Source organism: Pan paniscus, chromosome 13 (genome assembly GCF_029289425.2).
Source record: "Pan paniscus chromosome 13, NHGRI_mPanPan1-v2.0_pri, whole genome shotgun sequence".
Lineage (NCBI taxonomy): Eukaryota > Metazoa > Chordata > Mammalia > Primates > Hominidae > Pan > Pan paniscus.
The window spans coordinates 30,071,633-30,088,478 of NC_073262.2; positions in this window are offsets into that span (position 1 = coordinate 30,071,633).

Consider the following 16,846-nt stretch of genomic DNA (forward strand, 5'->3'; position numbering starts at 1 on the left):
CTTTATTCCAATGATCTTAATCACATATAATATCATTATAAAATACTTGAGCATTTTTATCATTAGACATTAAAGTATCTGCTCATTGTTTACTGAAATTCCTGCTAAAGCAAGTTGTTTGCCTTCTGGGTGAACTAACAACAGCCTGAAGAAATTAGTGCTTAGAAGAAAAAGTCAAGAAAAACAAAAATATTTTGTTTGAGTAAAAAGCACCAAAAATGGTTTGGTTTAAATGATGCACTAATTTGTAAATTAGGTTTGATTCTGTCTGATTTAAACAGCTGGAATATTTTTCTGAGTAGTTGAGGAATCAACTTAAATCCTTCTAATGCATGCATCATATCTTCAACATGCCATTTTTGGCAATACTGGTGAATATTTTATAAAACAACTGGTAAAGAACAATGCTAGTTAACATGAAATACCTCAAAATATAGATGGTTTGTGTAACATGTACATGCATTAGAAGTTAGTATATGTGCAAAATTCTAATGAAACCAAGAAGCAAATTATAATCTCTGTTGTGAACTGAGGACCAAAAATAATAGCACAACATACACACAGGAACCACTCATCACACTCTTTGATTGACACATTTTAACCTCCTGAAACAAGAAAGAGTCAATTCGTATTAAATTTTGCAACTGCAGTTTCATGGTAGTCTTCCCAATTGACCATTGGATAGTCATCACGCTGACAGCTTCAGAATCATCTTTCCTAGGCATACATCAGGGGAGAAAATTGAGTAAGTGGCTAATTCACTTAATTGACACATTCCCAGAATTTTCTAAACAGACACTATGCTATTCGCTCAGAAATATCAGAACATTCTCAGTGTCCACATCGCCCAACCGATGATTCTTTATCCTGCCATATTGTGTCATTGGGCATGTGGCTTCTGTCCTAAAAATAGCCTATGTGGGGCTGCTTCATAAAACCTAGTCATCTGCTTTAACTTTTCTTAATTTGAGGTTTTGCTATTACCCTTTCTGTTGTTTGCAGAACATAATAGCCTGCTTTAAGACAAAAACTGAAATCAAGGGAGAGAGAATAAAAAGATTGAATAAAAGACTAGATATACATTTATACTAATGATTAAAATAATGTAGGCATTATAGACTATCACTGCTATTAAAATGTAAATTGATACTAATAAAATTTTATACCACTACTTAATTTTAAAATGTTTTCCATGTTACTGGATTATAATCTAACTTAAATAACTAGCAGACATATTAAGTAATGACTGACAGACAAGATAAGTAATAATCCTGTTGAAAGGTAACTAGCCAATGATTGAGATATCATATTGACTATGGGGAAAAGTTATATATTACTTTTCCCTGAAAAGGGTAAACAAGGGAAGATATGTTTTTTATATATCATATGTATAAATATATATATCTAGTTATTTGTCATATATATTAAATAACTAAGGGTATAGATTGTTTTATACTATTTATGGTCCATTAGGCAAATTTTTCCATTCCTTTCTTAAAAAGAAAAAAGAAAAGAAAAAGATAAATAGGGCTTAAAATGGAGCAAAGCATATGTTCCCAGATTCAGGGATGTATAATATAGGGCACTCCATATTTCATGTTATTTTCTCCTCTTAATATCTTTGAACCTTTGCCTAGCTCCTTAGTCAACATGTGATTTTTGGCTCATTGACAAAGCACCACCAACTGATCCCCAGACTGAATAAGACTCTGAAACTTCACCTGCTGGATCCTCACATCTATTCAGATATCCTTCTATTAATCTCTTCTTTACTGCTAATAACATTCCCATGGTAGCTTTCCAAACAATCTCTCCTGTCTTTAGTCTTCAACCCCTCATCAAATCACTTCATTCTCCTTACTCCAACTTCATTTCTTTGTTCACTGAGAAGAATAAAGTCATGTGATATTTGTCCTTAAATTCCATTTCCTCCATCTCAAAACTACTGCTAGGACAAATTTTCTCTGTTGCTTCCATCCCTTCATTTTTAGGGGAAAAAGTATAAGAGATTTTCTAAAATTTACTTCTATCTCTTGTGCTTTGTCCTGTTTTATCCCACATCTTTTGTTCATTCAGTCGTCCATTCATTCAGTCATTTGCTTGCTTGGTCAGTCAACAAATACTTACTGAGTATACATGTATTACATGTAGTTTAAAGCGAGAGGTAGGTTATAATACCTGATCTGTCATTTTCTAGCTACCCAAGCACAGTCAAGTTTCTTAATCTTTCTGCCATTCAGTTTGCTCAGCTGTAAAATGAGGAATACCTTCTTCATGTACTAGTTTGAAGATGAAATAAGAAATGGCAGATTAAGCATCTAACACTGTGCTTAAGTATATAATAAGCTTTACGGCTAGCAAAATGGCAGGTCGTATATAGCTGAAAAGTGTTGTTATGAAGTATATATACATACATATACATACGTATATATAAATATATATATATTAAACTTCCTGAAGGTTCAATTAATGCAACATAATATGGAATAAAAATAAGTGGTATAACTATTTTAATTGAAGAGTAATATTTATCCCTTCATGCAGATTTTATTATTGTATAACTGGAAAATCCAGTTTTATAATAAATTTTAAATTATAATTAATAGAAACTGATAGCCTAAGTACAATTATATTTACAAAAATCCAGTGTTTCTATGTTATGTAATGACGATTTAGAGATAAAGAGATTTCATACATAATCACCAAAAAAATCTAAAACACAAAGGAAAAATTTGACAAGGAAAATATTGAATGTATATAAAGAAAGAAATTAAGGTTTGCCAAAGGATATAAAGTTTAGAATAAATTAAAATGTAGGCCCTTTTCCTGAATATTGTAATATCCAGAATATACTGAATTCAGAACAAATCCCCAATGGGATTTGTTTTGAACTTAAAAACAATGACACAATGTATCTGAAAGAATATATAGGTGAGAATAGATGTGGAAGTCTGAAAAGTACAAGCATGTGATGGGAAACTTTTCCTATCACATATTAAAAGGCATCATGGAAGCACAATAATTAAAATAGCATGGAACTTTCCTCAAATCAGCAGACAGAAAATGGAATACAATAAATACCTCAGGAACAAATCATAATTCATACATAAAAGTATCAAATGTAAGAAAAGTGACCTAATCTATTAGTGGGAAATATTAGTTAATAATTAATTCACTATTTAGAACTTTTAAAACTAAATTACATGTCTATCCTATAAAAACTTGACTGCAAAATATTAAAAGGAAATTCTCACATCAAATAACACAATTAAAATGCAAGCAAGAGGCCATGAAAATATTTTACAGATTTATTATAGTCCTAGCATGTAAATCCCTCACGCAAATCACTAAGTAAAGCCTAAAAGCCTAATTACATAATCAAGTTACAATAGGAGTACAAAGTGCTAATAAGAATGTGAAAAACAATGTGCAGATTTATTAATTACAAAAGAAAAAGAACTGTAAGATACTCTGTCAAAATTAGAAAGAAATAGTGTAACATAATATTCCATGTTTGTTGGGGTTTAAATGAATACGCTGCTGTTTAGAGGGTAAGTTAGTACATGTTCTTATTTGTTCACTTATCTATCCATTTGGCAAATATTTTATGAGCATTTACTTTTTGTAAGAAGCTTTTTAACTGAAAATTTTATATCAAACGTTTTCTAAATGTTTATCTTTTTTATTCCTGAAATTACTTCTACCAATTATTATCCTAAAGAAATAAGCAATGGTGAGCAAAAATATACATGTAAAAAGATATTTATCATAATTTTAATACCACAAAGTTCAGACTCACCTAAAAGCCCCAAATTAAGAATGACTAAATAAATGTTTACCTCTACATAGATTCATTGTATATACATTCTTCATGAAAATCAAATGTTTCAATAAATTTTAAGAACCTGAAAATAATGGGATTGCATACTGCATATAGTATAATCATAATTTTGTGATACACACACACACAAACACACACACACACACATACATCCCTCAAAGATTAAGATGGGTTATCACTGGATGGAAAATTAAAAGTTGTTCTTATTTTCTTTTCTGTATTGCTTTCACTGAGAAATGTGTTACTTTTATCATCAAAAGAAATACTATTTTTAAATCCTATGAAATAATAAGGAAAGACATTATTCCCCTGAAAATACGCAAAGGCCTCAAAGGCAGCTTTTGGACATTGCTCTATCATTATATCTTCTCTCTTGGATTTTTAATCTTTCTTCTACTAACAAATTGGCTTAGGCTTCTCCAATTTAAAATTTACTTTCTCCTGTTCCCTTGAGCTGGGCATATATTTCCTACCTGTTGTTGCTGCCAGATTTCTTGAACAAACAGTCAACCTTTCCTTTCTCACTTTGTCACCATCCATGCATCTTTTTCAGAATGGCTTTTTACTTGAATACTTTTCACCAATGACTGAGCCTGCTCTATCTCAGATGAGTGATAAATTCATTTATTTTCGATTTTCTTCATCCTTGCTATACTCTTGCTTTGTCTGTGTTGTTTGACTTTGGTCATCTTTTCATCATTTTTTAATCAACACTTACTTCGTTTGTTGTTGTTTTTTTTCCTCTCATTCTTTAAATCAATGTTTTTCTGCATATACTATCCTGAGCCACCCTCTCTTCTGATGTCCTATATTCTTTTCCTTGAAACTTTCACATACTTTCACATCTTTAACTATTACCTGGATGCATTTAACTCATAAATCTCTGGTTTTCATGCTGATTCTCTCTTGAACTATATCCCCTCCTTTTCTTCAGCTGTGTGGGTTGAGTTTGCTTGGGATGTCTAGCCACCTGAATAATGGCCAGACATCTCAAGCTCAATACTTCTAAAATCAAAATATTCAACTTACCCTTGCAATTTCTTTCCTCATGTGACTTCCTGATATCTATTTAATTTTCCCAAAGCTTTAATGCTTGCCAGACTCAGAATTCTAGACTGCATCTTTGTATTTTCCCTCCTCATCCAGTAAGCTGTCTGAGGTTGGTCAATCTTTTTTTTATATATGGGCTTTCATTTTCCTTTCTCATTCTTTCCAACTCCTATATAACTACCCGTACCTTAATCTGCTTCTAAAGACATAAAACTCTGGTTTAACTTCTTTCACACTGTCCTGATGCCCAAATCCTGGCCACTAGTGGTGCAACACTACTATGATTTCATCACTATCTACTCAAATATGCCCAATATCCCTCAAATTAAGTAAATGCTCTTTACCTTAGCATTCGAGATCCTCTGCAATCCAGTCCTGGCCTTCTTTTTTTTTCTACTACTGTAAGGTGTCTTATGCTCTAAGATGGACCATGTTCTATATATGGGCTGCCCTTTTGGAAACTGATTTTTAAAAAAGCCTTCCTAAAACACCCGGAGTAATTATCACCTAACAGTGGAGCCTTCCCTGGCCATGCCCTCTAGCTTCTTATTTTCCTCACCTTTATGGCAATTACTCTATTCTATTGGTTAAAAGGAATGAAAATGCCCTTCTCCCAAGCTATACTGTAAGGTCCTGGAGGAGAAGGGCTGTATTAAATTAGCTTAGAGTACACAAGATAGTATGTGGCATATTTCCAATATCCAGATACTGAAGAATGCATCGATAAATTTACAGGCAGAAAACTAATACTTTTTGGTCATTATTGTATTTATGTATTTCCGCTAGTAATTGGTTTGCTGGTCTCCTGTGTAAGATTGTTAAATCCTTCAGAACAGGAATCTTATTCATCCTTAATAATAGATAATCCATTCTTTAAGAAAGTCTAGAAAATCTGCTATATAGAAAAAAATTTCACCAGGTATTATACCCTTGCCTTGTTTTCTTTAGAAGGAGGTACATAGAATTTTTAAAAAGTTATTTTTTCCTTATGGTTGTCAGTGATTAACCCATAATTCAATCTTGATGATTAGTGTGACCATTAGGGTTAAAGCTATTTCTTTATCCAATTAAGTCTTTGCAGGAAAACATAGGTAGATGCATAAGTTCTTAAAAATAGGCACAATTAGATATCCCAGTGGTATATGAATCAGGTAACTCTTTTAGGCAGATTTTTGAAGGGAAAAAAAAAAGCATCAAATGACCAGTCATTTCCCTGAACGCCTCTCTTATTTTAATAGTTATTACTCTCATCCTATACTCACCTCCCCAGAGATACTGTGTTGCATTCTTATCCTAAGTCTTCCAGAAATTAAAGATAAATACAAGTCTCAGAGTACCAACAACATTTCTCTTTGAGACCTTTCTTATTCGTTAAACCAAAACGGGGTGACGCCAGAGCCCAGTCTTGCCTGCATCAGGTGAAGCCTTCCCTGGGTAAATCTATTACACAAGACTATTCCCTCAGTCCTGAGCCAAAAGAAACAAGAGTAAAAGCACAATAATATGGTAATATCATTCCAAGATCCCAAAAGTATCTGTAAAACCTCAGCTGGAAGTTGATTTAACCTCTTTGGTATTGTCATGTGACCCCCGAGGTGGTACCTTCCTTCTCTAAGTGAGTGGAGTGATTACCATTACCCGTGGAAGCCAGAGTTCCCCAGTGACTCGGAAGAGTCTTGAGAAGGGATAAAGTTTCATAGCTTATTGCAATTCTTCCAGCACTGAAATCTCCTGGAGCTGGAACTCATTGAGAAATGATGAGGCATTTGAAGCTGCCTGAAATAAGGGCTCTCTACTAAAGTGACTGGCTAGTCCATAGCCCACCTGAGAAAATGATGAAAAACTGTGCTCAGGAAAAGAAAAAAAAAATCCAGCCCTACAATGAAGCAGAGACAGCAGTTACGAAGCTGACTTAGATTTAGGCTTGTTGAACTCTTTAGATTCCTAATAGCCCGTCCGCACTGGAGGTTTTCAGTGCTGCACTAATCTTTTAATTTCTCCCCTCTGATTGCTGTGATAACTCCTATACTCTGGAAAAGATAAAGAACTGAGTAAACAAATCGCCACTCTTCCAATACCAGAATAAATGCATTACTACAGATTTACCAGATCTTACAGAAATTGTCTTTTCCATAGTGCAGTCTCCCCATGGAATCTCTCTCTGGGCGGTTTCCCACAATGCAGAGTAAGGGGGGAGAAGTTCACTTACGGGGACGTAACTGAAGCTAACCTAGAATTTGGCTGTCATCCCACAAGAAGCAAAACAGGAATGACAGGCCCCCTTTGCATTCACAAAATACTTATTGCCACATCTGAATGGATTTTCAAGTGTAGTGGTGATGCTGGGCTCATGAGCCTCCCTCCGTCTGGCTGCATGAGTTACATACCCTGTGTATTTTAAAATAGGCATCGCTCAATCAAGTTGGTGATAATGGCATCTTGTGAAGCACACTTACAGCTATGGGACAAGCTACATGAGCTGAGGAAGGCTCTCAGCAGATGCTGTTGGGGGAGTGGTGAAGAACACACAGAGGCAGAGAGAGTTGTAGCTACAATAAAAAAAAAAGGAAAGAAAGAAACATTCACAGAAAAGGAAAACAAACAACTGACTCATACAAAAATGGTAAATGAAGAAACTAAACACCTCAAAGACAAGTTGGTAATCAATTAAGATGCTGAGGTGCAGCAAGATGGCAAAGGCTGAGGAAATGACTTATCCTCTAGGAATGCATCTTATTGCCTGTGTGGACATTAACCTGGCTCCAGAGAGAGATGCTTTTATACAGTTTGCCCACTTGAGGAAAAAAAGGAAAAAAAAAAAGAAAAGAAAGAAAAAGAAAAAAGGAAAAGAAAACCAGAAACAGAAAATGGATGTTTAGGGCAACTTGTAAGCCCACCTGTGAAGCCACTGTTCTGCTGTGGGGGACCTGCTGCCTTCTATTGGTGTCCCTCAGTGGGCACTGTCAGCATGGAAACAAGCAACAAGCTGCCTCCAAGAAAAAAGAACAAATTTAAAAGAAACAGAACGATCTGGCGATTTTTTTGTAAGAGCATAAATGCAAAGGACAAAATTAATGGGTTAGAGAGGCACATTCAACTTCTTCAGAACTGTGAAATGAGGAGCAGGGGGAGAGAGCACGGGACAGAGAAAGGGAGGAAGAGCTCTAGAGAAAGAGGAGAGCCTACTAAAGAAACGAGCCCCCCTGTACAGACAGCCTGACGCCAGATGGCTTCTTCTAATAAATATTCAACCTTAACTCTGTTCCCATGTAACTTTGTTGTAAAGCTGCCAGCACACCCACACAGATCTGGGCCAGCAAAATGATTACAGTAGTACAAACAAAATAGTGCAATAGAGGAAACAGACAGACAGGGTCCTGTCCACAGACAGTCAGGGCTGGAAGATGTGAGTTGATGGGCCTTTAGATTTAATGCCTCAGAACTCATAATAATAAGTGGCATCGGAGGAGGGGCACCTCAAAAGCCAACAAACATTTAACTCTTGTCTCTGCTTTGCTTCGGGTTTCAGCGTGGAAAACATGTTCAACTTTTTCTTCAGAGATCACGAATGAGATGCTATATCTTAAATATTACTTTCCAACACAACCTCTATGTCTATATTTAGAGTAATAACAACCACACTAAATTCCCCCACCACATTTACTTTTTTAATTGTAGCAATATATGAGACTGTATTTTAATAGTTACCTTACCAGTTGCATAATAATAGATGATTCATCATAATTTTTCTTTATAAAACAGAGGAGTAATTCTCTATAGAATCATCTGTGTTTTCTTCTTTCCACTCCCCCACCACTACCTCCCCCAACTTGCCTGCACTATTATTTAAGTGCTATTTAAACATAGACATAGATACCTCTCCATTCTGGTGGGGGTGGGGCAGTATGCATTTCAGCGTTTTGAGGAGGGGATAATTTGAAAAAAAAATGATAGCAGAATAAAGTGTCCTATTAATGAAGTAATACATGAAAATGTTGAATCAATTAATGCCAAAACTCAGCTTGACGAAAACGGTGATATGGTGAAATATTCTACAAATATATACTTTGGAGTATTTGAAAATATCATGTTAGGAACAACTACCAGAGAAAGATATAAAGCCTCTGTGATTTTAGTTTTCAAATGATATATATGAATTGCACTAAACCAACTTAGTAATGAAATATAGCAATTTACAGCCAATCATCTAAAATGCTTGGCATAAAAATGAGATTATAACTTTATTTTATTTTCCATTTTTTGATCTGATATCTAAAATTGTCCAGAAAAATAATCCCTAAAAGAGTCCATCGTAAGCCAAGATTTCTTTTACCTCAAAATCAAAGATATATTTCATGGGGCTATCTCTGAGCACTGATAACTGCAGGAATGAAGATGTAAGAAAAACCAACAAAACAAAAAAAATTAAATACTTACCAAGAGCTAGATAAGTTTCGTTAAGTGCATACTGTTGTTTTGACAGTTTGAGAATCTGCACAGATTTTACATTTTATTACACTGACATCAAAAGCTGTATTGATAGGAAAGGACCACATTTCTAACAAAGAGAGATAGATAAAAATTAGCATTTATCTTCTGGTAATATTGAGCTTTCTAATGGTAAGTCATAGTATTTTCCTTTTTGTGCGGAGAACTCTCTCAGGGAATGGAAAATGCATTGGAAGGTTAAGGCTTCCCAGTTAGGGACATGATGGAGACTAGTCCTTGAAAAGATGTGTATAAATTGCACACATGAAATATAAACAATGCAAACATATCTGTATACAAAATATGCAGTTGTGCTTTCAAAAAGGGTAATGGCATGCAATAATGGGAAATTATTTGAACATCTGTTTGCACATTAATCTGCATATTTTTGCACATGCAATCATCCATTTGCATCAGCGTATTTTGCATGTCACATGCACACATTAGACACCTGTTATTAAAAACTAGGTCCACAATGTGCTGCTAATTCCCTTGAATATAATTCCATTTTTACAAGATTTATCATAGAGTCCAAAGGGTAGTACTTCTTTAGCAAAGTAGACAATATACACAGGATATTAGTGAAACACTTCTCCTTTATCTATGGGTGGTAGACTATAAGATTCAAAGAGGGAACCAAATTAGTACTGAATGAAAGCAAAACAACATAGCCAGAGATGAATCATGACACAATCTAGCTCCTCCTTTCTGGTATAAAAAATGATCAGCCACTGAAGAACAAATTGAGATGTCATCTTCATCAACTGTGCCAAGTACCATGTCTGCTTTGTACATAGTATGTGGTCAATAAATATTTGTTAATTCTTTGGTCAATAAAGGAATATATAATTTAATTAAATGTCACATTTAGCTAATAGTTACAGGAGTTAGATGATATACCAAGCTCCATTTGACTACTTTTGCAGGCCTCGCTCAGTTGACACATTTGAAAAGAGCCTTTGAGGGAATATTGAGAGACTGAGCTAAAAAGACTGGGCTCTGCTACTAACTAGTAATGTAATCTTGGACTAATTTCTCTTAATTTTGTAAAATAAGAGACTGTGCCCAGTCGGCAAATAGGTGGTACATATGGTGCTACTCTTCCCTTCTTTAACCGTGGTAGACATTTAAAAAAATCAACCCCGGCACTTTTTTCCACTGAGTCTGGACTTAGCCATATATTATTTCTTAACACAGCTCTCCAGGCAGCCACCATCAACTGATCAAATCTGGCACACAAGATGAATCTATTTCTTATCCAGGATTATATTATCTCTAAGGCCCCTTCCATAAACTGAATCAAGAACTCTGACAGACCTCTACAATCTATGTTCTTAGGAAACTATCTTAATGATTTGGTTGTTTTCTAATTACAAGGTATGAAATATGCTTTAAAACTAGTTGAACACTGTTAGAATTGGAGAAATGCTTGCTCTATAGAGAATTTCACTGTAATAGTATTTTTAATGGATTTAACCCATAAAATATGCTAAAGTAAAGTAATGTTCAATATATTTCCCTCTTTGGATTATCCATAAAAGTACTTTCTTCCAGGCAGTTATGCAAAGCAGATCAGGAAAGCAGCATGAAGCAATACTTTGTGCAGCACAGCCTTTCAGTATGGGAAGAAAGACAGCAGCCGTGGTCTCAGCTTCTGCCAGACAGAGCGTTGGTGGTGTGAGAGAAAGCACAGAAACCTGGAGGCATGTTAAAAGGACATATTCAGACTCCTCAAGTAATATGGAAAAATGGGAAGCAAATGTAGCTGTCAGTGAGGATGGTTTTTGAGAGAAATCCTTGTGTGATAAGCATTACAAACAGCTGAAATGAATCCATCAGAAGTCTGTACTTAATGTTTGCTCTGTGGCCAGCACTGTGCTATGTTCTTAGAGAAGTACAGTAGAGTATAATACAGTGCCTGTTTTTGGAAAAGTTGTATTCTAGTTGGAAAACACAAAACACAGAACATTATAAAGCTGCTCATAAGCCAAGGATATGCCTTATTTCCCAGCTACATCTAGACCCGCTTAGATAACATTTCAATCAACCACACCATTTTGAATGGCATGAGCCCAACAAAGAATGACCTAGGCAGTCTTCATGTGATAGCAAGATGTCCCTTTTGTTATGGTCTTGTCATTTGGGTCCCTTTTCCTAGCTGTTTATTATGTCATACCTCTTCATTCATTCATAATGGTGGTAGAGACATGTCCTTTTTGACTGCACAGCACGCATTCCTCCTGTATCTAGAATGAGTTGTTCTACTTTGCTCTGAAGAATTATTCTCCCACTCAGACTCTTTGTGAGTAGAGAGAAACTGACCCTCACAGGCTAGCTCCAAGGGTGGGCACATGGTTGAAGATGGATAGTGACAGCCCTAGGATTTTCTAGGATCGATGCAAAAGAGAAACTCAATGTATGACTGGATAAGTTGGTGGCCACAGGTAATTGACTAAAAATAAAACCAAACCAAGGGAAGTTGAGTTGGGAGATGGAAGCCAACCAGCCCCTAGTGGCATAATGTGAGCCCCAGGATGCAACGATGTCTGATTCTAGCTATATTCCTGAGACTTTCAATTAGCCAAGCCAATACATTCTTCCTTTCCACCCACCACCCAGCTTGAACTAGTTTAAGTTGGATTTCTATTATAAGCAATCAGAACAACCTGGCAAATGCAATCCACACCATTGGCATGCATGGAGGAAGTCAGTGGGTCCCATTTAACAAAACCCACACAAGAAGAACTTAAATCACGTTCCCTAAATCATGTCACGAAAGTCAACAAAAATACAGAAAGCAAAGGCCCAGTTTTAAAGAAAAAAATAAGTTGAAGAGTCACATCATTATAAATTATTTTCTACAACTATTCCTTGACCTTTATGGGGACTGCTCACCAGACCCTGTTTCTCTTCACCATTGCACGGGAGCCTCCTAATATGCTCTTCTGTAAAATACAAGAAGTGAGATGACCGTCATAATTGCCCTTCACTGCAATCTTCCCTCGAATGAGGATTATTTCAAGTGACTAGCAAAGAGCCTTTATGAAAACAGAGTATCTAATTATTGGGAAGAATTCTCAGAATTCCAAGAAGTTCCTTTCTAGATCTGCTATGGAACTATTCGTGTTAATTCTCAATTTAGAGCCCCTTCTCCTCCTGCATATTTCTCCTATGAGTCCAGCCAGCTCTCACTGTGTCCCTCAGAGGGAGATGCATAAGTAATGCAAACGTCACCTCAGAATTTGGAGTATCGCCTGGGGACATTAGCCAACATCACTCTTAAGGTCATCTCAGGATACTAGCAGGGCACCAAGGTATTAATTCCTGACTCCAGGAAATAATTTATGCAATGGAAGGATCTAGCTGGTGAAAATAAGTAATAAAGAAACAACCAAGATGAGGAGGGGTTAAGTTTCTCATGCACAATATCTGAAGAGCTACCTAACTGAACCACCAGGTCCTTAGCTCACTGCCTAACCCAGGCAGTCACCCTGCTGTTTTAATGAAAGTTAGCTGTGGGAACATCTCCATCACAGCATCCCGACTCCTGATAGCACTTTTAAACTACGCATTTGTTCTTTTTAGTCTACTTCCTGTTTAGAAATCACTTCTATTTTAAGCGGCATGTTTACTTTTTCACCTTTTTGTAAGGGGAATTGCATTTTATTAGTTACAATCCAAATACAGCTAAATGAGGAAAACTCAATAAAGGGGCTGAAAAAAAAAATTCATCCAATAAATTTGCTGTGAAATGCCAAGTTTGTGGCTGTGCCTGCAGTCATTTTAGTTATAAGACACATAGTAGGAAACAGTTTTGGGGTTTTCAGCCATTAGTTTATAAATTGAATAAGATAGATGTGTTCATTCATATGAAGTAATGTAATTTTTCCTGGGAAAGTTTAATATTATACAAATCCATTAGCATATTTACAAATTAATCTTCCCTTAGGAAAAAAAGATTGAAGATTTACAGAAGGAAGGATTTTATTACTTTTAAAACTGCATTTTAAAGAAAATAAAAGAAAAAGAAGGAAAATTATATTGAACTATAAATGCCTTTTTATGACTAACAGTTTTCTAACACCAAAATTTATGAAAGGAGAGGAGAATAGACGAGAACATAGAAAGAGTTTTCAAGGAGCTCACAGAAATTGCAACTCCTATATCACAGATTGCAAACTCCTATAAAATTAAACCTGTTTATGTAAATGCAAAAAATAGCACTAAATTAATTAGACACTTAAGGCTATTAATGTGAATTTCCCCTGGATAATTTTTTGTCTAAATTCTCTAGCTACTTGTTCTAATTTTTGACAAGATGGGATATAAATCTTCACAACCTCAAAGACAACAACAAAAACCTGTGTTCATTTCATTTCTTCCTCAAACTCTCCATGACTTATTAATGAACAAGTAACTGATGACATAATTAATTTCCAAAAAGCCACTGTCATAAAATTTTCCTACAACAGCAGAGAGAAACTTGGAGTGTAGGGTAAGGGAAATCTCAATCTATATGCAAATATCAGATATATTATAAAAAGGTAGAAAAGTTACTTGATTTTCCTCCAGATAGTCTCCATTTTGCTCATCAGTAGCACTTACTTTGTGAATTTCCTTTTTTATTAAGGAAGGGTTATATTGACTTTCCACACAAACACAGAATGTGGCATAATATTAACAGCAATCTTATGAATAAGATGCAAATTTTAATGATTTCTTAATAACACTTTTTGCAATATTTCTAACTACGGGTAAAAAATTGAAGTATTAGCTATATTAAGATATTCTTCCACAGAAAAATATCTGTTACAATGATTTAAGAACACATCATACACAATTCTTCAGGTTGAAAGTCATAGAGCAGTAATAATAATAATAATGAATAAATACTATTCATTTGTTGATCACCTCCTGTATTCCAGAACTGTATTGAATGCTTTAAATATATTGTCTTATTTAATACAGATAGCAACCCAATCAGATAAATACTGTGATCATTTGTATTTCATAGAAGAGAAAATTAGGCTTGAAGATATAAAATATCAAAGATATCCACCCAGTAAATGACAGAATCCAGGATGAAATTTCAATTCATCTGATTTCTGTGTCTACACTCTTATCCTAACCCTATACTTTGAAATTCAAATGATATAACTTATTTCCCAAAGTTTGCCAACATATTTAATAAATGTAGTACTAATATCTATTAAAACAATGTCAGTGAGATGAACCTCACTACCATTATTTAACAACAACAGTTATTAGAATGTTTATTTCCATTACATTCAACTGAATTTTAATTCTGTAATGTATACTACCAGTTCTGTGTTGGTTTTCTTCATCTTCTGATTTTTGTTTTTCTTCTCTGGAAGAATACACTATAACTGTGCTATCATGGCTCCCATAAAGCATCTCATTTCCAGACTAAACATCCTCACTTCCAACCACAGTTCCTCAAAAAACAGGGGACTCACTGTTCTTGCAAGTTCTCTCACTGTCTTTTCTTCTTCCCCTGGGCCCACTGGTCTTCCAAGGATCTCTTTAAGGGGACTTTAAGAGATTTCTTAAGGAAGGACATCTCTTCCAAGAGGATCTTAACTAGGCACAACCCTCCATAAGGATTTGATCACCAAGAATAGTAAGTCTCCTGATTGTTAGCTCCAATCTCTTTCATCTCAAAGTTCTAACATTATGTGTAAAGACATGTCAGTCACATTCTAAGATTAGCTAGAAGATGTATCACTTGCCATATTCACAATCCTTGAGTGATGGTCTTGAAATCAACCAGAAATAAAGAAAGAAGTGGTGTTTTCTGTCTGGAGTGTCCCAGACAAATTTCATCACAGTGATAGAACAGAAGCCCTTTCTCACCCTATGTATGGGGAAAAGAACTGAATTCACCAAATTTCACTGGAAATACTTGAAGATTCATCTTAAAGGACTGCCAGAGAATCTTTTTACCGGGATTGACATACCAAATTTCTATCCCAGTGATGACGGAATCAAAATTTCAAGGAAGATGTACATAAGCAAATAGTGTGATATATGTTTATCATGCATTTCTGCTTCAATTTTTCACTTCATATGAACAGATGAGGTAGAAAAAGATCTGTTGGTTTTCTTTATTCAAGAAAGAATTGGGAGCTGGAGTTGCTAAATAGCTTTTTTACATTTCACCCAGTAAATGGCAGTGGAGCTGAGAAAAAAACAAGGTTGGCCTTCTAGATTAATACACTGTTCAAGCTTCCTCTCCTGAAATGTGCTGCAGTCCATCACACTTAACCTACACTTTCCACACCTCCAGAAGGAGATACCACAGATATACCTATTTACTTTGGCATGAACTCAAAGAAATGAGCTTGCAAAGCTGATCCCTTCTTTGTGCATTAACTTTAATTTCTCCTTTCCACGCATACACTGCAAGAACATCAGGTAGATCCATTTACTTCCACCCCCTCATCCCACTGCTCCTCCTAAAGTGACATATTAATTATGGCTCGTTTGAAATTTTCTCTTACAAATGTAGGCTCAGACTTCAACACCTAAATGAATTATATATACACTGCGCAAGCCTGTTTGTTTCAGGTTTCTTAAAAGGAGAAAATGAATGCAGAGTATTAATCATCAAACTGATGTCCCTGATTGAAAAATAAATTATTTAAATGAGTAACACTCTGGCTTTTTTTAATATGCTACTTTCTAGAAATTTTTTTCAGCATTGCAAGTTGAAAAGGATGAAAAAAACATAGTATACTATCAAGATGAAACAAGAACCAAATTAAAAGATGTGTATAGCACAATCATAGTCCATCCAAACTGTTGAGTCATAGTATACATTGCTTGCACAGTCATCAACCAAATTTATTGAATAGTAATCCAAATTAGCTGTTAAAAAGGTCTAAAAGTCTAGACTGATTGTTCCAGACCTACATTTATCTCCTTCACACCCCAGAACTATTTTACCCCTAATGTAATATTTTTTAAAATCTTATCTTTCCGGTGTACAGAGTGGGGAAGACAAGTGGAAAGGCCATAATATGTGTTTATCCAGTCTATATTCACTCTGTTTTAATTTTCTGGGGGTAAAATTCCTTATGTTTCCCATTTTATTTCAAATCATATTACAGATATATCATGCATAAAACTAGAATTATAGGAAGGAAACTACCAACAAGGAGAAAGATATAAAACTCAAGAGGGGAAAAAAATCACTTTATAGAGAATGTAAGTAGCCTAAGTAGTCATTGAAACCACCTCCTAGAGTGTACATAAATCAGAGGAAAAAAAGATAAAAATACCCAGTGAGAACAATTTATTAAACTCAGTGGGTGCAAGAAAGGCATTCAATGATAAGAGTTATATTAGTTAGGGGTGGCTAATTGCTTTTTAAAAAAATACCAGACTGAAAATAATGGGTAATGGTGCAAATGAAGAGAATTTTTGCTATTTAAATAATGGTACTGA